The sequence below is a fragment of the Podarcis pityusensis genome (genome assembly GCF_964106645.2).
Source record: "Podarcis pityusensis genome assembly, chromosome: 5".
NCBI classification, from domain to species: Eukaryota; Metazoa; Chordata; class Lepidosauria; order Squamata; family Lacertidae; genus Podarcis; species Podarcis pityusensis.
In genome coordinates, this window is record NC_138032.1 from 71,083,186 (window position 1) to 71,108,521 (window position 25,336).

The window sequence follows — 25,336 nt, forward strand, 5'->3', positions numbered from 1 at the left end:
GCAATCTTAACAGTTGCAACAGAACGTCAACATCTTTACTCTTCAGATCAGTCCTCATCATGTAATTACATTTAATCATTTTAATGTCTTTCTTTATTAAGACGTTTGCTAATTTTTCTATTCATTAAATGACTCCATACCCACCCCCCGCAAAATCCTTTCCCCATCTGTCAACAAAACAATTCAAGATTAATCACAATTGCTATGCCTAGCTGATTCTCTTTTCATGCACACAATGGCCACCCTAGATTCCAACAGTTTATTATTTCAGTCTTCTGGAATGAACATTTGCTACTTGCAGTACTTAAAAGAAACTTAAAAGGTAGGCAGGCACGGGCCTTTTCAATTTAGCTAGGCCATAGGCTCAAAAGAAAACAGAATCATAAAAATGATATTTTTATGAATTTTTTATTTTCTTCATTGCTCTCCTCAGAGAAAAGTTTGCATGGCACCTGCCTTATTGTATTTTTCATACAGTGAAAATATGTTTTTTATGTTTAGATGCAATTTTAATTCTGCCTTCTGCTGCCTTTGTGATTTTGCAGCTTCTAGCTAACCACACTTTTTATTTACTTTTGGCCACTGTGAGAACAGGATGCAGATGGGCCATGGGCCTAATCTGGCAGGCTCTTCTTATATCTGAGCTGCCATAGACACAGTAGAGAAGTCATGTATCCTGACATCTGGAGCTGTGGTGTGATACATTTCACTAACCTCACAATAGCAGTTTTTCACCAGTGGAAATTGTATAGATTTAATGGCACACAAAGACCACTGTTTGCAGCATTGTTCTATCCAATTGTAAAGCATGAACATGATCTCAAAATAGCATACCAAATCAGCAAAAAACTATAATGCCCCATGACTCAGATTTTTGTCAGCTGGTATCTGCATCAGACATTTTCATGAAGTCAACTTAAACTGAAATGTGATCTCAAAGGGTAGTGAAAGTATATTGTGCAATGAGCTTTCAAATGCTGTACTGTATTCATTTCCTCATGTGGGCAATGACAGATGGGACAGGACATGTCTGGATTAGAAGCATCAGATACCTAACAGTATTGACAGTCTGAAATTCTACTCAAAGCAACAGCATTATATTCATGGATCATTTCAGAATTGGTGGTCCCAGAACTGCAGCCAAGTCTTCGTCACAATATATTAAGAACTTGAAGCTTAAAGTCCATGGTTCAAATCTCACTGTAGATATGATTTCTCTAGAGGGCCTCAGGAAAGCCATTCTCTCTCAGCCTTAGTCTGCCATCTGCAATAGGGAGATGACTATACAGTGGTACCTCGGGTTTCATACGCTTCAGGTTACATACGCTTCAGGTTACAGACTCTGCTAACCCAGAAATAGTGCTTCAGGTTAAGAACTTTGCTTCAGGATGAGAACAGAAATTGTGCTTCGGCGGCACGGCAGCAGCAGGAGGCCCCATTAGCTAAAGTGGTGCTTCAAGTTAAGAACAGTTTCAGGTTAAGAACGGACCTCTGGAACGAATTAAGTACTTAACCCGAGGTACCACTGTACAGCTCTGCCTTGCTGGGCTGCTGCTGAGTGGATTTCTAAAATAAATTATATGAAGTATGCCTATTCCCAGGTTAACTAACAGGGTCAGCTGGGGTGAAACAAACCAAATTGGGGAGTAAAAGTTAAAGGACCCCTGGATGATTAAGTCCAGACAAAGGCGACTATGGGGTGAGGCGCTCATCTCACTTTTCAGGCCGAGGGAGCCAGCTTTTGTCCATAGACAGCTTCCTGGTCATGTGGCTGGCATGACTAAACCTGCTTCCCCATGTTGCCTCTGCCTCCCCATGTCTGTTTATCCCCACCCACTGCCTTATTAGCCTGCAGCAATTGGCAGGATTTTGTGTTTTCCTTACCTTCCTTCCTATAGGTGGGTGAAGTGGATGGACACAAGAGGGAGGAATGGGTGGTAACAGCTGTGGCTATCTCATCTCCTGCCTTACTAATGTGATTAAAGGTAAATCTATTCTCCAGACTGAATTATAGCAATTCCATCAGTTCAACATAAGAGTTGCCAGTTGGGGAGAAACCCATCCTGCCTCAACTCTGCGCCTTTGACAGAGGTTTGATCTGCAAAGATCTGCAGGTGAAGCTTGTCGTGACGCCAAGCTAAATACCTGTAAATCAAATTTTTGATAAAGAAAAAAGCCGCTGCAGAGATGGGTTCAACAGCTGGCAATCCCCAACTACGCCACAAGGCACAGTGCCAAGGACTGAATGAACTTTCAGCTCTACTAACAGAAAACAATGAGCCACATCTTATCAATAGCTCCAAGGAGCGTGGGTTGTAGTGGAGAAGTCAAGGGATGGTGAATCTCTTTCCCCCACTATTACAGAAGTTAAATGTTTTACCACCTAAGTCTTTAAGCTATAAAGTACGTTCTCTAGGCAGAGTCTTATCCAGTCTTGAATTCACCTAAACTAGTGCCAAACTAGGGATAACCACGAGTAAGCCCAAAACGAGGCATGACGTAACTAATCATGAATGAGCCAAAATAGATAAATGCATTGTTGTGCACAGTCTTAAAAATTCAAATAGCATCTATGGGGTCTGTTAATAATGATTAAGATTGCACCAGTCAGCAGGCATGAAAGAGAAATTTAACAGCGAAACTGGATGCCTTCATCTGCCCCAGCTGTAACAAAACATGTCTCTCCCATATTGGTCTCTATAGCTATGGCAGGCGCTGTAACACACTTTACCCTTGATGATGCCTTCTTCCATTGTTTCTTGAGACAGACAGATGCCAACACTATTAGCTCTGTTTACTGAGTTTTACTTGTAATGAAGTATTTTGTATTTTTTTTTTTTTTGTATTTCTGATTGTAAGTTGTCATGAGACCATTTTTGATATATGGCAGTCATGATTTATCATCATCTGATAAACTGACAACTCCTGCCTGTTCTTCCCCGGGGTCTTTCACTTCTCCTCCTCCTCTGCCACCTTCATACAAGAGTCCTGTTTACTACTTCAGCAAAAGAGAAGGCAAAAGAACCTTATAGTGGAAGGGCTGTAGCTCATCATTAGAGCTTTTCTTGTAGAAAGACCCAAGTGTAATTGCTGGCGTCTCCAGACAGGGCTGGGAAAATCCCCTGTTGGAAACCTTGGAGATCAGCTGCCATGGAGCTAGGCAGATTTTACAGTTGCTTCATGCATAGCTATAATCTGAAAGTATAATTCTGTAATGTGGCTATGTAATTATGCTCTAGGGACGCGGTGGTGCTGTGGTCTAAACCACTGAGCCTTGGGCTTGCCGATTGGAAGGTCAGCGGTTCGAATCCCCGTGACAGGGTGAGCTCCCGTTGCTCGGTCCCAGCTCCTGCCAACCTAGCAGTTTGAAAGCACGTCAAAGTGCAAGTAGACAAATAGTACCATTTCCGTGTGCTGCTCTGGTTTCGCCAGAAGCGGCTTAGTTATGCTGGCCACATGACCCAGAAAAACTGTCTGCAGACAAATGTTGGCTCCCTCAGCCAGTAAAGTGAGATGAGCGCCGCAACCCCAGAGTTGTTCATGACTGCACTTAACTGTCAGGGGTCCTTTACCTTTTTTTAATTATGTTCTGGTTCATGCATCTATGTTGATCGTGTAAGAGCCAATGTGGCATTGTGTTTAGAGGATCAGACTAGGACAGAGGAGCCCCAGGTACAAATCCTGCCAACGAGAAAATTCACAAAATACCTAGGCCTAATCTATCTCTCAGGGTTGTTGTGCTAATGATAAAATGTGGGGATAGGACACAACCACATATGTCAACTTGAGCTGCTTGGAGGAAAGGGGATCATAAATAAATGTAATAAATAAAATAATTTAATACCAATAATACTGATACTGCTGCTAATAAAGTGCTTATGAATAGCACTTGATTCATAGGTGCCAGTCAAAGAAAAACCAAAACAGGTTTGCAGCCTCCTGCATTTTAAGATGAACTTTGTATTCTGACCACCTGATCACTCATATGAGACATTTTAATCTGTTCAGGTCAGGTTAAACTCAAGCTGTAAACAAAAGGTTAGTCATCCTTAATGTTAGGATTGTCATATCTTTCTTTTTTTTTGTACAGACCTTGATCTGGGGTTTGTAACTAGTTCTGAGCTGAATAATTTGGCCCCGACATGTTTATCTGATTTTAGGGAGGATTAAAAACACCTCCAAATACTGGATGAATATTTGTAGGGGGGTAGACTTTAAAGAATTTTCATTTCTTACCTTTAAAGACAAGGTGGCCAAGGGTTGCTTTTTGTTTCTGTTTTCATTCTAAGGGGTATTCTGACCCAGGAACACAGCAAGGCTGCTATTATAAAATGAGAAAGAAAGAAAGAAAGAAAGAAAGAAAGAAAGAAAGAAAGAAAGAAACACACACTCCAACCATCTCATGTGTGAAGGTAAAAAAAAAAAAAAGACTATAAAACTTTCACACACACACACACACACACACACACAAGTTGTCAAATATTCATCCAGCCATTGATGAGGGGGTAAATAGTCTTGTGAAAGTAGGAGGGGAAAGAAATATAATCAGCCTAGCTTGAATTTTCTCTCCACCTCTGTCTTTCTTTCTTTCTTTCTGCCCCCACCCATGTCTTTCTTATTGCCTCTTCATGATGTTATTGGGGCAATTCTGCTTTCAAAACTGTATACACCTGCTAGCGTTTTGGGGTGGTCATACAACTTCATTTCTATTCAGTGCATATCCTGTAACTTCAGTGCAGAAATCACACAACTTTTTGGACCAGAAATGTTGTGTTTTATTTTTGTCCCATTTCTGTTGCGCTATAACCTCTCCAAACGGCAATAACATGGTAGCATTGGGGAAGCACTACAGAGCCAAATCCAATTTATTGTTCTCACCCAAAAGGCCTTCATGAAAATATGTGTTTTTGATTGCACAGGAGCAATTATTTTAAGATGATGCTCTCAGAGGCACTGTAGTGGGGGTGCGGGAAGGTGACCTTACTGATCAGTTTTCAGAGAAGCTTTTTTTTTTTTGCGGGGGGGGGGGGGACTAGACTCTGTGAAGCATAGTAAAAGTCCCTGTTCTCAGAATATTGTATGCAGAAATGCAGCTGTGCTGGTTTTGGGGATATGTTACATTATAGTCAAGAAAGATGTGAACAAAGAAACCTTATTATGTTACAGAACTGCTTGCACTTTAACAGGGGCCTAAATCAGTACTCAACAGTAACATATTAACTAACAATAAAGATGGGCTTAATCCTTTACATAAGATTAGGGCAGACTCAGATATGTCTTTTGCAGAGATGCTGCAACGTTTTGTTGCAGTTCCCACTTGTGGAATCTTTAGAATTTTGCTGAGTGAATCTAGGCCTTTATCACCGTCTGTTTGTCATAGCTTGATCAATTGTGTCCTGTGGACAATATCTAATGAAGGTAGCCAGATGCAAAAGGGGATGGGGCTCCTGTAGACTTAATACTTGTGTAGAAAAATGAATGGTCATGCAAGCTGCATCCGCTGGTTTCCCCCCGTTCTGTTAAACACAGTAAACATTCGTGAGCCCTGCTTTCTTTTGCATCTGGTGATCCTATTCAGGCAGCGGCCACTTTGTGCTAGTGTGATGTGTGTGATGTGTGGTGGGCCCTTTTGGACTCAGAAGAGGGCAGAACGGGAACAGAATGAGACATGGCTGGCTGGCTTATGCAAAGCTGGAGTTTCCCCCAATCTGCGAATACAGTGGTACCTCTGGTTACGAATTTAATTCATTCCGGAGGTCCATTCTTAACCTGGAACCGTTCTTAACCTGAGGTACTACTTTAGGTAATGGGGCATCCAGCTGCCGCTGCGCCGCTGGCACACTTTTTCTGTTCTCATCCTGAGGTAAAGTTCTTAACCCAAGGTACTACTTCTGGGTTAGCAGAGACTGTAACCCGGTGTTTGTAACCTGAGGTACCATTGTACTTTCTTTTCATGCTTGGGCAGCGTAAGGAATACTGGCATTTGGATATTAAGTTCACTCTTAGTGTATATGGTTTCAGCAGCTCTTCAAAAGTACCCAGATTCTTTAAAGTTTGTCAGAGACTGCAAGTCTCTTTTGGTGTGTTGTGCAGTCTGTTTTCCTACCATATGCCGCATAACAGGACCGAGGTTTTGTGATTTGGCCTCCGAGTTACAGGATTCTCTCAACTTTTCTGTTTTGAAGAAATTAGCATTTGGTCTGCAGGTGGCAAAATGTTTTTGTTTTTTTAAAAAAATTCTGACACTGACACCTGCTTGTGCAGAAATAAAAACCGCCTTGCAGAAGACTTTTAGCCTTCCTGGGCTTTTACAGCTGTCACTGGGAGAGCCACAAGCAAAGCTTGTAAATCATTTTTTATGGCCTTCTGTTTCAGTGGAACTGAAAAAAAACATTGCTTTGTTTTTAAAAGAGTGCTTTGAAATCAAGGATACCTGACAAGAAAATAACCTAAAAGAGAAATATATCCAGCCACAAACAATATCTTCAAATATAGATGTATCCAAGCAACAGAGAACTGTCCTACTGATACTCTGGAATGTTGTGTGGTTTACAGGATCTGCTCCTAAACTATGGACTGAGTGCAAAGAATACGGTAACCTTGCTGAAGCTAGAATGGTCTGGATCTGTCCTTTGCCTTAATGAGAGACTGATCTATGTCACTTTGAATTTTGTGATGGAAGAAAGGCAGAATATATACGTACTAAACAGATGTATCAGCGTAGTTCACATTCTGTGTAATGATGTATGTTGTCCTCAGAAACTCAAGAGGAAGTTGATCAAATTTTTCTTAAGTATGCCTATTCACCATATAACACATCTTGCAACATTTCCTGGGTGATAAGAAAATTAAGATTGTCAGGCTTTCCCCCTGGTTTTTGTTTTTTTAAGGAAGCAAAAACACCAGTCCTGCTAGTGTGCTTTTAAAAAGGGATTGATACTGTATGCAGCAGTCAGCTGCAGATAAAAGCTTTTCATGACCATGGAAAGAAATGTTTTCACTTGCTAATTGTTGCAGGTCAAAGTGCTATTGAAAAGTTGGATTGCTGCTTCTACTTTCACTTCTTCATTGTAATATGAACAACATATGGAGAAATACAAAGTGCATCTGGACTAACTACCGTTTCTGGTTGAGGTACCAGTTCCGTTCTTTTTGAAGCTACACTTACCAAGATATATAAAAAAGAAAATATAAAAATTAGCTTGGCTGATCTCCAACCAACATAGTCTTTCTGGATCAGATTCATATTGCTATGTGGCAGGGGTACCCCGTGTCTGCTGGGCCTCCCCAAAGTTGATGGGCATTGCCATTCAAATGGTGTGTGTGCACTGTGTCATATGATTGATTATGCAGGGCTTATCTACCCCCCCCCCCATTTTATTCAAGTTGGCACCCCTGCTCTGGGCATTCCTTCTGAAAGAAGGAAGAAGCCGTACCATAAAAGTGCAGAAATCCAGAAGGGCACTTAGCTGCCCAGATTTATTACACCGTCCTCATTTAGAGAGTCCAGAGAGCACGCCTTTCCCTTCAGTAGGAAAACTGCTGCTGCTGCTGCTACTCTCAGCTAGAGAAGACAGAGGAGCTCCTTCGGGTGACCTGTTTATTGAGTATTCATCCTGATTTCATCCCATATGTTCAGTGCAATCAGACATGTTTTATAGAATCAATTCTAGGGTGAATGCAAGCACAGCAACAGACCCACTAAATCTTCCATGTGTTCCTGTTATGCTCTCATGAGTTTGCAGCGTCAGATTTTAGTCACTGCATGCAAAATACATTGGGATGCACAATTTGGCAGTCTGCTGGGCCCCAGCTTCGGAAAGGCTGAGAGATATAGCTTGGATGCCCTCCAGATTTTATGCATTATTCAGAGTGGTGTTCCCCCCCCCTCTATCTTCAAGTGATGCAGTTATTTTAAATCGGATAACAGTGTGCAGGACAGCATGAAGTTCAATGTTACACTGTTCTTGCTTTCATGGATTGGGCCCTATTGAAATGTTGTCCTGTGAGCCACCTTCAGGGTCACTGGTGGAAAGGCAGGGTAGAAATGTTTTAGGATCTAGGTAGACAGAATGTAGAGCAGGATCTACTTGTAGATCTCTGGATTACTTGCAGTGGATTGGCAAGAGTTTCCAATTCCCAGTTGTTTAACAACGGCAAAAACAACGATTTTACTAACTAAACTTGGCTGTTGCAATGATGAAAGCTAACCTGGAGTGGACTTCTATGTGATAGGACTGTGAGCTCAGCTCAATTCAGTTCTGCTACTGAAAGGAAATTATTAGGTTCAGAATATGCTCAGAGGCACCCTGATCTTTAATTCTAACTGATTGTCTTTTACACCTGCCTCAAGCTGGTGGGTGTCGGGGTTCTAGTAAAAAAGTAAAGCAGATCTGGCCATCTTTAAGTCTGCCCATCCTTTTAAAATGATACAACAGGAAATACAAGTGCCAAACTCTTGCCCTTGGTCCTGGGGTGGCACACGCTTTGGTGCTTTTCCAGGAGTTATGGAAGGTTGTAGGCATAATAAGGTAATTCGTGGAGGTGGTGCAAGGAGACAACATTGTACCCAAGTGCCTGGGGGTATGTATTAAGTGGTTTTAGATTTAATGGCTTACCACATGGTGGGGAAACTGTTTAGGGATGTGCACACATGTGTATGAACGTGAGAGAACTGTGCGCAAGGCCAGCCCTATCATTAGACATAGTGAGGCAGCTGCCCAAAGGCAGCAGATGCAGGCGACAGGTCTCCCCCTCTAAGCTACCCTTATTGCCCTCCAGCCTGGTGGATGCTGCCCCATTGCCATTCAGTAAGATTTAATTGACAGTTCAGTTAGCTTCTGCATGTGGAACAGGAGCAGGAGGGATTGTATTTGCCTCAGGCAGCAAAATAACTTGACCCATGCACTGATTTATTTGTGTGTGTGTTGCGTTGCGGTTGTGGTTTCCTTAAGTGTAAAGTTGAAGTGAAAGAGGAACAGAAAATGACTTGCAAATTATTTGCAGAACAAGTTAAGATGTGTACACAGAGCTAAACTGCAAAAGGAAGGTGCTGGAAAGTTAGGTCAAGGCAATGTCCCAGTTGAGGCAGCAACAGGCTTTTCATTGGGGGAAGAGCAGTGTCACTCCCCCCCCCCCCCGGCACCTTCCATCTGCCACACCACCAGCAGGTGACACCTGAGGCGGCTGCTCCCAATGAAGGCTCATGTAGATGAATGATTCATGCCCCTTTTAAACTAAAATAGTACTGGGAAATCCTTGAGTATGGGTCCCTCAGAAGGCCTCAAACCACTTTTCACCAGTGGGGAAGGAAGCTCATAAGTGAACTCTGCCACCATCTAGTTAAACCAGCTCTTAAATTTCCCCTAATTCATGGGTGCCGCATGTGCTGTTCTATTCTATCTCACACAGCCATCTAGAAATGAAAAAGAGATAACAACAACTCAGTTTAGGGCAATAAGATTTTGTGGGACTGAAGGCAGCTGTGATATCAGGAAAGAGGGGTAAATCCCAAGATACTTCACATGGGGTGTGTGTGTGTGTGTGTGTGTGTGTATTGGTGTGCTTTTCTATGCAGCTACTGTTTCTGTTTCATATTTTAAGGAAGCTTGTGAATTTTCACATCTTTGGAGTGACTTCTTTGGGCATAGCTTTGATGCATGAAAACTGTCAGGAGAATATTTCCTGTGTACACATTTCATGGGTGCTTACTTTTTATTTTGCTCCTCCACAGCGAATGTGGTATAGTGGTTAGAGCATTGGACAGAGACCTGGGAGACCAGAGTTCAAAGTCATATAGCTCACAGGGCAACCTTGCACCAGTTGCTGTCTCTCAGCCTAGTTTACCTCACAGGCATGTTGTGAGGGGAAAACGCAGAGTGGGGAGCCACCTGGAGCTCTTTGAAGGAAAGGTGGGATACATAAATGTTGAAACAACAGCTACAGCTGTTTTCCTTTGTGTGTGTCTTGGTTAATGCCTAATGTAAATAATCACTGAAGGTCACAGTATTTGCTTTGGATTAGGAAAAAACCCACTATGCCATTTTTCCAATTGCAGAATTAGCTGCAGCAGTCTTTCGTGTGTCTCCTAAATTGCCTGAGGATTTTTCTTAACAAACGGCAGTATACAAATTCACAATATTATGACAATAGATGAATCACATAGGTTACAATGCTCGTGTGAGTTAGAACTCATTTTACCCAACCCCCACATCCAGCGTGGATGTGTATTTTCAGGTAGTGTGCATCAATGTTCTTGACCCTCTTCCTTCAGTTAGCATTTCCACATTCCACTATGGGTATGGATCCCCCCCTTTTTAGATACAGCTTTCCATAATAATAAAATAATAATAATAATAATAATAATAATAATAATAATAATAAATATAATTTATTATTTATACCCCGCCCATCTGGCTGAGTTTCCCCAGCCACTCTGGGCGGCTCCCAGCAGAATATTAAAAACATGATAAAAGATCAAACATTAAAAACTTCCCTAAACAGGGCTGCCTTCAGATGTCTTCTAAAAGTCAGATAATTGTTTATTTCCTTGACATCTGATGGGAGGCCGTTCCACAGGGTGGATGCCACTACCAAGAAGGCCTTCTGTCTGGTTCCCTGTAACCTCACTTCTCGCAGTGGGAACTGCCAGAAGGCCCTCGGACCTCAGTGTCCAGGCTGAACGATGCGGGTGGAGATGCTCCTTCAAGTATACTGGGCCGAGGCTGTTAGGGTTTTAAAGGTTAGCATAAGGTTACCAGACGTCCCTGTTTCCCGGGGACAGTCCCCGGATTTACAAATCAGTCCCCATACAAAATCCATTGAAGTTGAAAAGTGTCCCTGGATTCATTGAAAAAAATCTGGTAACTTTAGGTTAGCACCAACACTTTGAATTGTGCTCAGAAAAATCCAGTATACCAGATTTTCACAACACAGTGCAAGAAAGCTACAAGTCAAATGCATTTTCATTTGTACACACTCAGGCCGAAGTGCAAATCTATTCAGTTTTAAAATATCTTTTTGCATCAAAACTGGTTTGTGTGGGGGAATGCATGCATCAACTCATTGAAAGAAATTGGATGTGTCTGGATTGGGGTTGACCTCATGTGTACAAAGCTGAAAACAAACAAGCCCAGCACATTCAGAGTGTACTGCATGCACACTACACCATCTAGCTCTTGGACACTGAGACAAAGTTTCCTTGTCTATGTTTTCTACGTACAGGTCAGCAGAGGGAGCCAGAGCATAATAATTTATGTCATGATCTTGGGACCACGGCAAGGAACTCCATGACTCAGTTAGTGCTTATGCTGCCAGTACATAAGGCAGTGTCGTGCTAAGTAGCACCCTCCAGCAAAAAGACAAGATCCAACCCAATGGAAAGGACAACAATTAGCTATTAGGACTAAAGACCCAAACAATGTTAAGACATATTTATTTGCCATTGTTAATTGCGGCTTCGTAGCAGGAGTTGGGAAATGGCTCCAATTGGCAGGCTGGATCCCTATTTACCCCATTCTTGGTGAGCCAAGTTTGAGTAGTGTAAATCACCTGACACCACAATGAGACCTGTTTTCCCCTCCTGAGTCTCAGGTAGGGGTGGTCAGCATTCCATCCTCTGATCAACTAGCAACAGTGATTCAATGCCCTGGAATACGTGAGTTACCTGCTGGTAGACTCATCATCCTTCATGACTGTCTTGTTAATAATGTAATATCACTGTACTCCCGCCACTCAGTGGAGAAAACTATTGGATTTTGTTGGCTGCCTAAGGTAGCCAAGTGATGAGGAAGAAACAGCAACCCCACCTGTGCACTTGTGCTTCTAACTTCAGCTCTGTGTGGATAAATTAACAGGTGAAGCTTTTCATGGCATGGAAATAAGCATTATCGCCTGCTAACAACTGCATATCAACCCACTGCTAAAGGTACAACTGCAAAGCTCAGATGAAAAGTTGGCAGCCCTGTGATGACCAGTGTTGGTGAAAGTTTCTTGGTCTCAAAAGTTGTCAATTAAAATCCTTTTAGCTCAATGGTCTGCAGCCCAATTGTTCCTTCCTTATTTCTCCAGCCCTGCCTGGGTTGTAACATCCAGAACCTAAAACAGCAGCTAAGTGAGTCACCTTTTGGAACTGATGGCTTTTCCCATTGCAGGACTACAGGGACTAGTGGTGTGTCCCGGTGGAAAGTCACATTTGTGTGTATTGCAGGTAAAGTAAATAATCTGTTCACAACTGTCTAAAATGGCCTGGCTCCAAAGAACTGCACAACAAGTTATCCAAGGGAAATTTGGACGTGTTTCTTAAGCAACAGCTCCCCAAGCCACAAGGTAACTTTGCTTGTTTTGAAATGGAGGGGAGTTTCCTAAGCAGTTTGTGATGTAGCATAATGGTCTGCCATTCAAAGGGTGTGTGTGAATTCTACTGAGCATACCCAATGCATCTAAAGAAGCTCTTTGGATCCCCGCCAATTAATTTCTCAGTTCATTCTTTGCAACTTAAGTATAGGTTTGCTTGTTGTTGTTTTTTTAAAATTATATTAGATTTTAAAAGGAGACTCTGGTTTTCATTAAAGATGGTTTTGTTAATGGTGGTGCTGTAGGCAATGCACATCTCTTACTCATTTATTTAATGAATTAATAGGTCGTCCTTCAAAGAAAACCAAGGAAGTGCACTAGGGGGAGCTGGCTTCAAGCAGCAGGCCCGTTGGCAGACCAACTCTGTGTTTACAAAGATCTCTGCAAAAGTGACTTGAAGGCTGATAACATCAACCCTGCCGTGTGGGAATCCCTAGCGGATTGTATCAGGTATTGTATTGTGTAAGGTATAGTCAGGTACTGTATCCACAGCAGCGACCAGAGGAGGAATGGCCTCTGGGAGAAGCACAGGGAGAAGAAAAAGCCATGGCGCATTTGCAGCAACACAACTCTACACCTTCATCTGCCCCAGCTGCAATAATAAAACATGTCTCTGCCATATTGGTCTCTACAGCCACAGCAGGCGCTGTAACTCTCCAACTGTTTGACTTCAACCCCAATAGGCGCATTCCTCTATTGTTTCCTGAGGCAGGCGGAAGCCAACCACAACAAAAAAAAGTACACCATCTCCCCCTTGGTGGCTTACAACATTACAGTCATACCTCATGTTACATTTGCTTCAGGTTACGTGTTTTCAGGTTGCGGACTGCGGGAAACCTGGAAGTACCGGAACAGGTTACTTCCAGGTTTCGCCGCTCGCGCATGCACAGAAGTGCTAAATTGTGCCTGCGCAGATGTGGCGCTTCAGCTTGCGAACGCTGCGGATTGCGGATGTGCCTCCGTCACAGATTAAGTCTGCAACCCGAGGTCCCACTGTATTATGATTATTACTTCATTCCACGTAGAAACTGATCCCTATGAAACATCTCAAAGTGATATAACAATAAAGACATCAACAAACAACAACAACAACAACAACAACAAGCAATTCCATATGTAAAAACAAGTTCAAATCCAATGTAGACCGGTATAAATATCTGCACTTGTTTGAAAAAGACCACCTTCACCAGGCGCCAAAGAGAAACAGAGGCTGTCTCTGTCTGATATACCACTGGAAGGAGCTTCAAAAGACAGGTGCTGCCAAGCTAAGAGCCCAGTTCCTACATCATACAGAACGGACCACCTGATGGTGTCTGCAGGTGGCCCTCTCTTGTGGAGCACAGTGACTGGCTGGGTAGAAAAGGGCTCAGACGATCTTTAGGCATCCTGCCCTGAGCTGCTCTCACCAGCATCAGCTCCCAGAACTTAGCTTAGTAGCTAATTCAGTACAATTCTTTCAACAGTGGTGTAACATGGCGGAGATAGCTTACCTCAGTGAACAGCCAAGCCACTGCATTTTGCACCAGCTGCAGCTTCCGGGCCAACCTCAGTGGGCAGCCCCTGCAGTTGAAACAGAAAAAAAATACAGTATATCATTTATATATTGCAATACGATATAAAAATAATATTAAAACCATCAAACAATATGCTAACAGTAATAATAATAGCAGCAGTTAAGCATTTCACTTTTCCTTATCCAATTCCACCAGCCATCCATCTATGAAATCAGGCAACTGTATTGTCAAACAACACAGCTGGCCTGCGCTTGGAGGACGGCTATTAATCACTGCTTAAAAGCCCAGCAGGATTCCCTTTCAAGTTTTTGTGTGTGTGTGTGCAGCTTCTATTCATTTTTGAAACACAGTCGAGTCATAGATGCAGCATGAGGGATCTCGGGCATAACCTCACTTTGCCTTAGCACTCCCTTTTAAGCTGAATCAAGACGAGAACCCCAGAGTGCCATCCATTCACCCCACTGCATCTTCTGTGAGATGCAGTCTGCACATCCACTACTCTCTATTACTATTTGCTCTTTTTGAAGCAACCATACTTTCTGCTTCCAAACCAAAGAGGGATAAAATGATACAACTATTTACATATGAAGCTGTTTCGTGTTTCTTTATTTTACCTAAACAAAACAAAAGAAAGTTGTAAAATGTAAATGTAAAGTAGTATATTCTGGATCCCCCCCCCCCCCGTGGCTTTAAAATGACAACCAGGTTAAGCAAATATTCAAATGCTTCCCCCCAAATAAATGCATGGTAAATCAAAGGCATCAGAGCATGCTTTGCTATTGATCTGTGTGAGATAAATGGATTTATGGAGGTAGCCTTCCGCAGAACAAAGAATACTTTTAAGGAAATGTGGGATTGAGTTTTTAGGGATGCACGCTCATCTGCTTAATTGTTCGTTTTTGGCTGACTCATTCTGTTTCTTTTACATATTTCCAGATGCTTGCCTAGTGACTGTGTGGGGTTAATTGAAAAACCCGTCGGCACGAAATCAGGTGACGTTGCTGACACATCAGCAGTTTGGACCAAAATGCAGATATTCAGAACTGCTGCAAGATAATTGGAATCAGATGTCTTTTTCCCTACCCTATGCCTAAGGCATTTTGGTTGCTTTAGCAACTTATTCCCCTTGCTTCTCTTCTGATGTCATTCTTGGACTGCATTGCTTTGGAACGTAATGGCAGTGGCTGCCAGGATACGGAGGTGTACGGTGGCTGGAAATATAGCCTGTGTGGAGAGACACACACACACAGCCACTGGGAGGCTGAGGGTGAAATCCTGCCAGCTAGTCATAACTTCATTGAAAGCAGTGGAGTGCAATTGGGGTTATGATTGATGCTGGATTGGATCCTGTCTGTCTAAGACCAGAGATGGATGTTGGTTTGGTGTTTTTCAGAGTTGAAGGTGGCATGGTATAGCTATACCACTATGACAGAACCAGACCGCCATTTCTCATGCTGTACATGGACTTTGTCATGGACTGGCTGGGTGCAGAGAAGTGCTGGGAGGCACCAGCTGGGGAACCCCCCGGGGAAGAGGCAACAGGGTTTAGTGAGCAGAAAGAGGCTGTGGCAGAGGGCAGTCCAGATTCAGAGACAGGAGGGCCAAGAGACAGAGATATGGCAGGCTGCTGAAGAATCCAGGGAATCTCATCCTCCTGCTGCAACCTCAGGTCTCCTAGAAAACACAGGGAAATGAAGAGGGCAGAGCAATGATAGAGAAAATGATGGAACCTTAGGTTGCTGGGGAAGGAACTGCGGAAGGAGCCATAGAGAGCAGTGGGAAGGTAGGGACTTTTGGTCCTTGCAACTGCTTCATGGGGGCAAGACATACCCTGGGAAGGTTTGTTGTGACCACTAGGACTGAGCTGTTTTGTTTCTTTGAATAAAGAGTTCACTGACATCTGGCACTTTATTGTTTTATTGCTGACCTATGCCTGACTCCAGCTCCTGACATACTTTCTCCTTCTCTTTCCTGTGCTACTATTATTTCTGGTCAAATAGGTGCTCTGATGGTGTTTCCTGCTTGGCAGGGGGTTGGACTCGATGGCCCTTGTGGTCTCTTCCAACTCTATGATTCTAGGATGAGGAGGCTTTTGTGGTGCATCAAAACCTTGCAGCACTTGTTGGACCAAAGGTAATAGTGGGACAAAATAAACCAATTATAAATAAACCAAAATAAACCAAACACATTGCTATGGGCACTTGATCATGCCAACTCTCTTAAAAAGCATTGCCTGTTTCTTGAGAGGCTGGATTTTAACTGTTCTATGAAGGCAAAGATATTGCTACATTTGAGTCCTTTGTCACCATGAGCGGCAACCATATACAGTGGTACCTTGGTACTTGAACAGCTTGGCTCCCAAACAAATCGACTCCCGAACGCAGCAAACCCGGAAATAAGCGTTCTGGTTTGCGAATGTTTTTTGGAAGCCGAATGTCCGATGCAGCTTCCAATTGAGTGCAAGAAGCTCCTGCAGCCAATCAGAAGCCATGCCTTGGTTTTTGAATGGTTTTAGGAGTCAAGAACCAAAGTACCACTGTAATCATCTCAGGACGGATGCCTATTTTCATTTGCAGGGTGTGTATGATGAGACAGTCTCGTGGCGTCCACACTGCACAATTATCATGCCATCTTTCCTTATATTTAGGTATTGTTGGACCACACCTCCCATCTTCTCTGATCATTGGCCATGCTGGGTAAGGCTGATGGGAGTTGGAGTCCAACACCACCTGGAGGACTGACATGCTGGCAACGTAGGTTGACTTGGCATTTGGCTCCTGAGATTGCTTTGCCGTGTGTCCCACTCACAACCTGCATTTGCTGCACTGCTTTTAAAGCTGTCTGCCAGCAGCTGGGTTGCAGAGCAATGATGCGGGAAGTGTGGGAAGAGTTCCAAGCCGGCACATGGCAAAGCAATCATATAACTGCTTGACTGCATGCTGAACTTAGCACAGCTAAATTCAACCCACATTCCTCATGGGCCGATCTGGTTGTTCGAGTTGGCCCTAACACTGATTGATAATAAAATGGGGATGGGGAGTTAAGAAATGTTGTGCTTCCAATCCATTCAAAGGGAGGAAACTGTTCTTATTGTGTGTGAAAGTACTGAATTTTACAAAAGTGCTGTGAAGCCAATTGAAAACAGATGCCTGCGAAGTATTTATGCCTGTTTGCATGACAAAGGGCTGGTCTCTCAATTTCCTTTTTACATGGGGAGAAAACCACTAAGAACCCTGCAGTCTTGAAGGAGAGCAAGAATGACTTACCGGTAGTCCTTCTCCAGCAACCTTGATATATTTATTGCTCCAGCTCTTCATGTTGAGGAGAATATTCCCCATAGGTAAAGCAGTTCTCAAATAACACATGCGGCCAATTACAAAACGTCTTGCCTCTACATTCACTCCCAACATTGCTGTGACTTTTAATTATATTGTTATAAGGTTCTTGCTTAACCACAACATGTAGGGCACACATTTTCTCGTAACACAGGAAACGATAAGCTTTAAATGTGTCTAGAAATCACACACGAGTCCCAGTGGAATGTGAGCAACCGACAATACCATTATATTTTCACATGTGTATTACGCATTCTCTGCTACAAAACTATATGCATGGGGAACTGAGACCAGGACTCTCGCTGGCGTTCTCATCTCTTCATCTGGCAAATCATGAGCATGCCAGCCATTCTGGCCAAAGCATCCATGGTGGTGTGTGGGAAGTTGGGTTGCCATATGTCCTCTTTTCCCAGGACATGTTCTCTTTTTTTATGGGTAAATAAAATGAGAGTTGTCACAGCGATCCGTAGTTAAAAGTAGAAGTTAGCAAATGTATCTTCTTTTTCGCTCTTCAAAATATGGCCACTGAGAAGTAGCTTGCCGATGAACAGCACTGAGGTCGATGTACATTTTTATGCAGAGAGGGGTAGTAGAGCCTAGTAGCTAAAATAGTAAGCTGTGAAGGAAGAATGCCCTGGTTCAGATTTCACCCCTGACATGAACTCACTGTTTTGGGAAGGCAAAGAGGACAGTTTCGCCCCCATTCGCATGTTTAAATCTTGCTATCTGTCAGGCTTCAGGGAATCCTATCCCTCTCATGGTGGCAGCAAAGAAGCAGATAAAAAAAGAAGAGTTCTTACCAATTAGTTTATTCAATATTCACAGAGAGAGATGAAGGAATGCAGTTTCTCTTAGATAATGGCGTTGCTCCGAATAAAGTCCCACTCCCTCAGTCTCTCTTATTCTACGTCACCCTTGCACCGGCTGATCTATGCTTTCTGCCTCTGAGCTTTCTGTTCTACTACAGTGGTACCTCTGATTGCGAACGGGATCCATTCCGGAGTCCCTTTTGCAACATGAGCAGAACGCAACCTGCGCCTGTGCGTGTTGTGATTCTCCGCGTCTGTGCATGCATGTGACGTCATTTTGCGCATCTGTGCATGCGCAAGTGGCGAAACCCAGAAGTAACCCTTTCCAGTACTTCCGGGTCACTGTGGGACACAACCTGAAAAATTGTATCATGAAGCAAACGCAACACGAGGTATGACTGTACTCTCAATGCACGCCTGGTCCTGGGAGAGCGGGGGGTGGGTAGGGGGATTGGGTCAGGAATGCTATCCAGAGATACTGAGTCTGTCAGCTGTCTCTCCCCTGGTGCTTCTTCTTCCTGATGCTCTCCCAATATTTCCCAGCTTCTCCCCTCTGCAGCCTCTGAACTGTGACCTTCTGCAAACCACTGTTCTAAATCTATACTGTCCTCCTCTTCTTGGAAAGGTGCAGGAAGCGGGGGGCGGTTCCCACCATTCCTCCTCAGTTCAGTCTCTGACACTATCATTCTTGAGGAGCACAGTTTGTTTGTGCTTTTTGGGAAGGGGACATAGCTGAGTGGCAGAACACATGCATTGCACGTATAACGGCTCCTCGCCCCCCTGAACTCCTAGAGAGCCACTGTCACTTAAGAGCATACAAGACTGGGCTAGAAAGAATACTGAAGAGGAAGCTGTGGAAGCCAGCTTTTGAAGAGTCTCTCCTGACCCCTGACTATTGGCCACATTTGATGGGGCTGATGAGAACTGGAATCCAAAAACTTTTGGAGGGCCACAGGCAGTGGCGGAGCTTCATGCTCCGGCACCGGGGGGCGGAGAACAGGTGGGGCGGGGCTGGCATGAATCCTGGGGGTGTGGCATGCCGCCTGTGGGGTTGTGGCACCCAGCACGGGCAGGGGGGCAGCCGTAATAGCACCCCACCGGGATTGCGCTGCCAGGGGTGGTGCGCTCCCCCCGCACTCCTCTTCCTCTTCCAGTGGCCACAGGTTTCCCGTCCCTGAGACAGGGCAATGTTGAGACTCAGTGTAAGACAGCTTCTTTGTTCAGCACATCTATTTCCCTTGCAGGTTAATATGCCTTTTGGATATTCTTTTGAACTGAAGGGGACAAATGGAGGTTTACCACCACTCCCAGAGGGAAAAATGTTATTTATTATTCATTATCTATTTAAATTAACCTATTTGCTAGCACCTTGGTCATGTCACACAAAAGAATTTATACTGAGCACAATTGCAGCAAATATAAACGTGGCACAACTTCGATGTACGTACATGCATAATTAATTATATGCCCATTTCATTACCTGGATGCGCATGTAGAGTTTAACCTTGTTTTTAAACAAAATTGAGCTTTCCAATAAGAATTGCGTAATTTAAAGCAACGAATGCAACACATTTTACAAATCCCACAAAGAGAACACAGTGCAAGGAGGGTCGGGAGAGAAGGAAAACAAGAAAGGAATGCAGGGGAAAGGATGTGAGAAGGTATAGGAGGCTCGGAGCTAAAGATGCCTTCTCCAGTACAAAACAGGTGAGCCTGCTGACATCAGGATCTAGAGAGCCCTTTGTAAGAGTGGAAGGCACCTTCACATGCGCAGGTGGGATATCTCGGATTTCTGACAGTCCCTCTCCAGCTGCAATCCCTTTTCCCCGCCTCAAGCCATTCTGTCCCCCTGCCCATCAGAAGTTGCTTGGGGAGGCGCACAAAGGGCTGAAGTGGCAGCAAGGAGGCAGAAGAGGCCTGGTGCCCAAGCAGAAGGCTGCTTGCATTCCCCACCTTGCTCAACACTTTTGAACATCTTGCATTAGATATACGGTGAACCATTGTTAACATGGAAATGTTTTTTTAAAAAGCATAGAGATCTGAAAATGTCCCTTGTAAGTGTCCTCTTGATTGCGCAGCACAGAAAGTTCGGTTCAAACTCAAGCAGCTACCACAGACTAGGATTTAGGGGTTGTGGGGCAGATAAACCAGCAGCTGGACTAAACGACTGTCCCAGTACCCACATCACCAGCATGCTTTTTTGGTCATGCAGCTTATGATCTGCATGCGTAATCTGTGTCCATTTGCTTCGGTATGCTAGTTTCAACGACAATGGTGGAAAACCATTAATTAATGAGCTAAGCGGTAATCAAAAGCCATCGTAATTAGTTCACACCATTTCACTATGGCTGTTTTAGAAACACAAGATTATGCCAGAAAATATTAAGTACCTTAAGGATATAATCATATTTGTTGGGGTGATTTAGAGAAACAAAATGCCACTCTCCAACTGGAAATCCAGCTGCTTCTGCTAATATGATTCTGCCTTGAATCTAACAATATGAAGCTCAGGGGGAGCCATAAAACCTCCAAACATGATGTGGAATACTGTTTTCTATGCATAAAACGCCACAGCCTTAGGGGAATTTTTTTTTCATATCTTTCCAAAGCTAGATGTGAGTTCTGTATCCTCCATTTGGAAGCCCAGCAACTCCCCTTTCCAAGGGCTTGACATGTTTCCAGTTCCAGCTCCCAGTACATGCAGACCTTTTTTCGCATGACAAGGAAAGTAGCCAGGGGCTCATAACTTAATCTCGTGTGCTCTGAGCCCAGAGCTGCCAGGAATATAAGCAAAAGCATTTCTGCAATGAAGGCTTATGCTTTAAAATGAGTTTGCTCAAGATTTTCAGTGTGAGGACTACACCTAAGTAAAAGGAACCAGTGACCAGAAGATGGCACGATCTTCTTAGTTCAGGAGATTTCATCACCCCTCTTTATGCTACTTCTTAACTGTGCTTCTGATACGAACTTAGAAGGGTGACACAACGGGCGAGCAAAATCAGCTTGAACAAATCACTTTTTGGGTATGACACAACATGTTACCGCCATGCAGATGACAAGGAAATAAACAACTATTTGACAAAATACAGCAATATAAAACAATTTCAAGGAACAAGGCACAAAACCATTGCACCAACAATAAACAATAACATTTGGGGTCCTGCACATCACCTGCAAACCTACAACTTATTCAAAATTTACACAATTCCTCTTTTGTGCGACATGACAGCCATAACTCATTTGCATTCTTTTAAATTTATGTTGCACAGACGGCATTGTGCGACTGTAGTAGCATGCAACAAACAACTCCATTTTCTCAAGAACTCAAAGAAGAAGAAGAAAATCCCCCACAGAGGTGCAGCAACCTCAGAAGTCACATTACACCTATGGTTCCATCAGTCTGGCAGGCTCCTGTAGTTGCGAGCCAGGAACCAATTTAAAATTGATGCTAGGGCGAGAAATTGAATTTGTTGACCTCTTGCTAAACCAGTGGGGGATTACTATTATTCTTATATCTGAGCCTGTGATATGCTGTTAAAAAAACAATAACAACCACTGTTTCAAGCCAGTGGCAAAGGGCGAGGCTTGAAGGATGGATGACAAAAAAGCTGCCAAAGGCTGATGATTGGAAAATATGGAAAGACTGAGAGGTTCAAAGGCATGGCTCGTCTACTAGAGCCTGATTACTTTGGAAATACCAATTTCAGACAGGGCCATTTTGGTGCTTAAAGGATAGTGCAAAAAATCTGCAACTGGGGATATCATGCAGCCCAGACCCATTTATCTAGGGATGCATTGGTGTAGATACACATATGTGTGAGTAGTAACTGTTTAGCACATAGTATTTATAATTCATTAAATTTAAAGCATTTCCCAAGGATGTTTCAACAACAACAACAACAACAAAGCTCCCAGAGTGTCCTAAAGTGCCACCAGGTTTGCAATCTAAAAAAAGATGGCACATAAGGAACAAGGGATGGGGAGGGCAGAGGAAAACAAGCAAACTTGGGTACCTGTTCTTAAACAAGGCAGTGGAGGCTTAGGATCAGAGTTTTCCTTCTCCAAGATGGGCTACCTTCCCAGGATGACAAGCACCATCTGCCCTCACTTTCTTCTACAAGCAAGTGCAATCCACCAGATTCTGTCTTCACATGCAGGGGAAGTCCCTAACTCAGCAAGAGTTTGAGGCCCATTAGCTACCTTCACCTGGTTTAGCCAGCCATATGAAGCAGTTCCGGCTGTGTGGCCACTGTTGCATGCTGATTGCTTCTAGGAGATACAGGTGAGAGCTGAGCGCAGGATGGGGACCAAAGGTGGACAAACTACCCCCAGCAGGAACGTGATGTGTCCCACACTAAAGATACAACCCCTCCTCAACTACTAGGTCTATACTGTACATGCAGAACAGCTCCCTCCCAACAGAAGCCCCATCTTCCTTTGCCACATAAGTTGCTGCTTTGGCAAGTAGAGGACATTCAAAAAGATGGCTGTCAATGCTTTTTAAAAGGAAAACAAATTGAAAGTCCTGCTGTGTACACACAAGCCCTCGTGCATCTGTAAATGGATGCTTGGTCCCTAGGGTGAAGAAGGTGAAAGATGATCAGGGAAGCCTTTGCGAAGGCAGCAGTGGAAGGTGGATCAGTTTTCTTAATGCATGAAGGCGAAGCCAATGAAAGATTGGGATTAGTAGAGGAAGGAACACTGGGTAAGTATAGGATGTAATGCATATGGGCAAAGTTAGGCTCCTTGCCCTGCAGAATCACCACAAGAAAGCTGCTTTAGTCACTTCCAGAAAATGCAAGATGTAGCCAGAAATAACCATGGTGGAATGAGCATGCAGGGCAGGGGGTGCCAAGCTTTTGGGGCCTGTGGACATATCTACACACACACACACACACACACTGCATCCAAGAACACACCACTATCTATTCTATTGTAGTGGTTCTTCTAAGCTGAATTTCAGCATGGATGGGGTAGGGATTCTGGGGTCCCAGGGAAGGCATTTGCAGGTACCTAGGTGGCTGGTGGGCCCCATGTTGGTGACTCCTGAGTAGGGGGATGCATCCTGTTAAGCTTCCTCTTAGCACACACACATCAAACCTGCTTCCTGTGGATTGTACACAGAAGCTGTGTAAGAAACACTGTAAAACTGCAGATTGGGGTAAAGACACTTTGGGCCCCAAGTGTGATGGTAGGCTGACAGTTAGGAGGTGACATGCCATTAGGTGTGGCAGCCAGTGCTGGGTGGTGCAAGAGTATATTTTAACATGACCTGCCACATAGCTTTTTCACTATATCTATGTGCCTTAGGAAACTGGCTGGCTGTGGCTAATCAAAGCATGGGAGTAAGACCAAAGCTCAATGGTAAGAGCATCTGCATGCATAATGTCTCTGGGGCAATCCCTTGCCTTGATATGGCAGCTTCCTACAAACACCAGCAACGATGTGCTGCATGAGAAGTAAAGACTATGTACAAGACCATCATGCACAGCAAACACAGCATGGTACAATTGTTTTTGGGGCAGGTGGGGATGCTCTCAAGTTTAGGACAACTCACACAAAAGCAAATTTTGTGTGAGTGCTGCTTTAGCCCTGGCTGCTGGTATTTCTGCCGTAAAAAAGGGTTCCTGTTCATAGTTCCATGGAAGTGCCTCTCATTTGAAAGATGGCCCTCTGGGGATGCCTTTCACACATCTTTGGCCATCTTTGGCCACTGCATTTGGCATCGCTTTTTGCAAGCATTTCCCGGCATCTGAGCACTAGTGCATGCTTCCAGCTCCAGTTCCAGCTCCCACTCAACCTGTGGACTCCTGACGGTATCATTAAAGGGTTTGTTGTGCTCCAGGCGGCGTCCATCCCTACACCAGAGGCTTGCAAATGAAGGGCCGAACCCTGACACTATGTACTACAAGCCTGCCGAGCTACTTTCCCTGAATCACACCCTTCCCGGCAAGGTGTGCTGTCAATCATTCCCCGCCACCCCATGCCTGGAGGTGCACTTTTGGACAGCGGCGGCCCACAGATACACACCCACAACTCACGGGCAGGATGAAAGTGGCGCCTTTTCTCTCCGGCTCCGCACAAAAACCCAGCAACCCCAAAGCACCCTCGTGCAGCGCGACTCCTCGCTCCCGCCAGCAGCACGCAAGCGCCCCAGCAACGTAGCCGCATATTTTGTCGGCGAGGGTCTTGGACAAAGCCAACAGAAGGGTCCTTGTTAGCCGGCTACTCCCTGGAGAGGGAGGGTGGGAAGGGAGAGCGCGCGCAAGAAGGAGCGAAGCGGGGAGGGGGCGGCGGCGGGGTGGAGCTGGGCTCTCTCTCTCCCGCTGCCTGTCTCCTCCTCCGCATGCAAAAGCTGAGGGAGCGAGGGCGGGAGCAGCCGGAGCCGGGAGGGGATGCAGCGACTTTGCGAACACTTTGCAACTCTCCCTCGCCGGAGGCAGCGCTTCTCCCCGGGCTCGCCGCGGGCTCCCCCTGAAGCGCACGTCGCGGCCGGGCCGCTGGGGAAGCGCTCCAGGAACCCCGGCCAAGGAAAGGAGCGCGCGTCTTCTGAGGGGAAGCCGGAGAGAGGAGGAGGAGGAGGGACTCCTTTCCTCGTCCCCAGGGCGCGCCCTCCCGCCTGACCTCGCGCATCCCGCGCCTCAGAGGGGGAACCTTTCAAGCAGCTTTTCTCAGCAAAAGACGGCGAGCCGGAGTGGATGGTCCCCAGGCTGCTACTGCTCCTGCCGTCGGCTGCCTCGAAGTCCCTTTCGGGACAAAGGCTTCCCGGAGCCGGCCCTTCCTTGGAAAGAGGCTGCGAGGATCCCGCGTCCGGGTAAGGAGGAGAAGGAGGAGGAGGCGAGACATCTCGCGCCCGAGCCGCGCCCCCCGCGCGCTGCCACGCGGGGCTTCCCCGGCCGGCTGCGCCCTTGTCTTCTTTCTGCCGCTTTTCACGCTCTTTTGTTTCTCGGGGGCGGACGAGTCCTTTTGTGCTGTGCGCTGATGGGTTTCTAGCTTCTCGGATGTGTCGGGAGGGAAGGGAGGAAGGAGCCAAGCCTGGTGGCGCGCATTCTGATGCTGGAAAAGCAGGACAAGGGGCTTTCCTTCCTTTAAAGAGAGATACCCCAAAATTCCCAAGCGGCTCGCGAAGTTTTGTAGGAAGAGAAAGTAGCAGCAGGCTTTTGTTTTCCTATGGTTCCTAAGTTGCATTTATTTTATTATAGGGCTCGAGGTAGAGAGCAAAGCACCTTTAAAGTTGCATTGTTTCGGTGATAGAAATACGCGTGTTTTAAATCTCTGGCGCTGAATGAAACCCATAGGACTAGGAAGGGCTTAACTTTTGGAT

At 44.8% G+C, this 25,336-nt stretch overlaps 1 protein-coding gene and 2 long non-coding RNA genes across 4 annotated transcripts in view; 2 read left to right on the forward strand and 1 right to left on the reverse strand.

The window, feature by feature from the left end:
- Positions 1-1,184: 1,184 nt before the first annotated feature.
- On the reverse strand, positions 1,185-24,790 carry LOC308476846. Its single transcript, XR_013986132.1, has 5 exons — positions 24,667-24,790; positions 13,845-13,914; positions 6,704-6,832; positions 4,237-4,321; positions 1,185-1,264 (listed from the first exon to the last, which is right to left on the reverse strand). It is a non-coding gene; the product is annotated as an uncharacterized lncRNA (long non-coding RNA).
- LOC308476850 lies at positions 10,734-15,399 on the forward strand. The gene is made up of 3 exons (XR_013986136.1): positions 10,734-12,327; positions 12,641-12,804; positions 14,805-15,399. It is a non-coding gene; the product is annotated as an uncharacterized lncRNA (long non-coding RNA).
- CHST3 (carbohydrate sulfotransferase 3) overlaps positions 24,387-25,336 on the forward strand; it is a 45,598-nt gene continuing 44,648 nt past the window's right edge. For both annotated transcript variants that reach the window (XM_081004741.1, XM_081004735.1), the window contains exon 1: positions 24,387-24,826. The gene's annotated coding sequence lies outside the window, so the exon portion shown is untranslated. The remainder of the gene's footprint in view (positions 24,827-25,336) is intronic.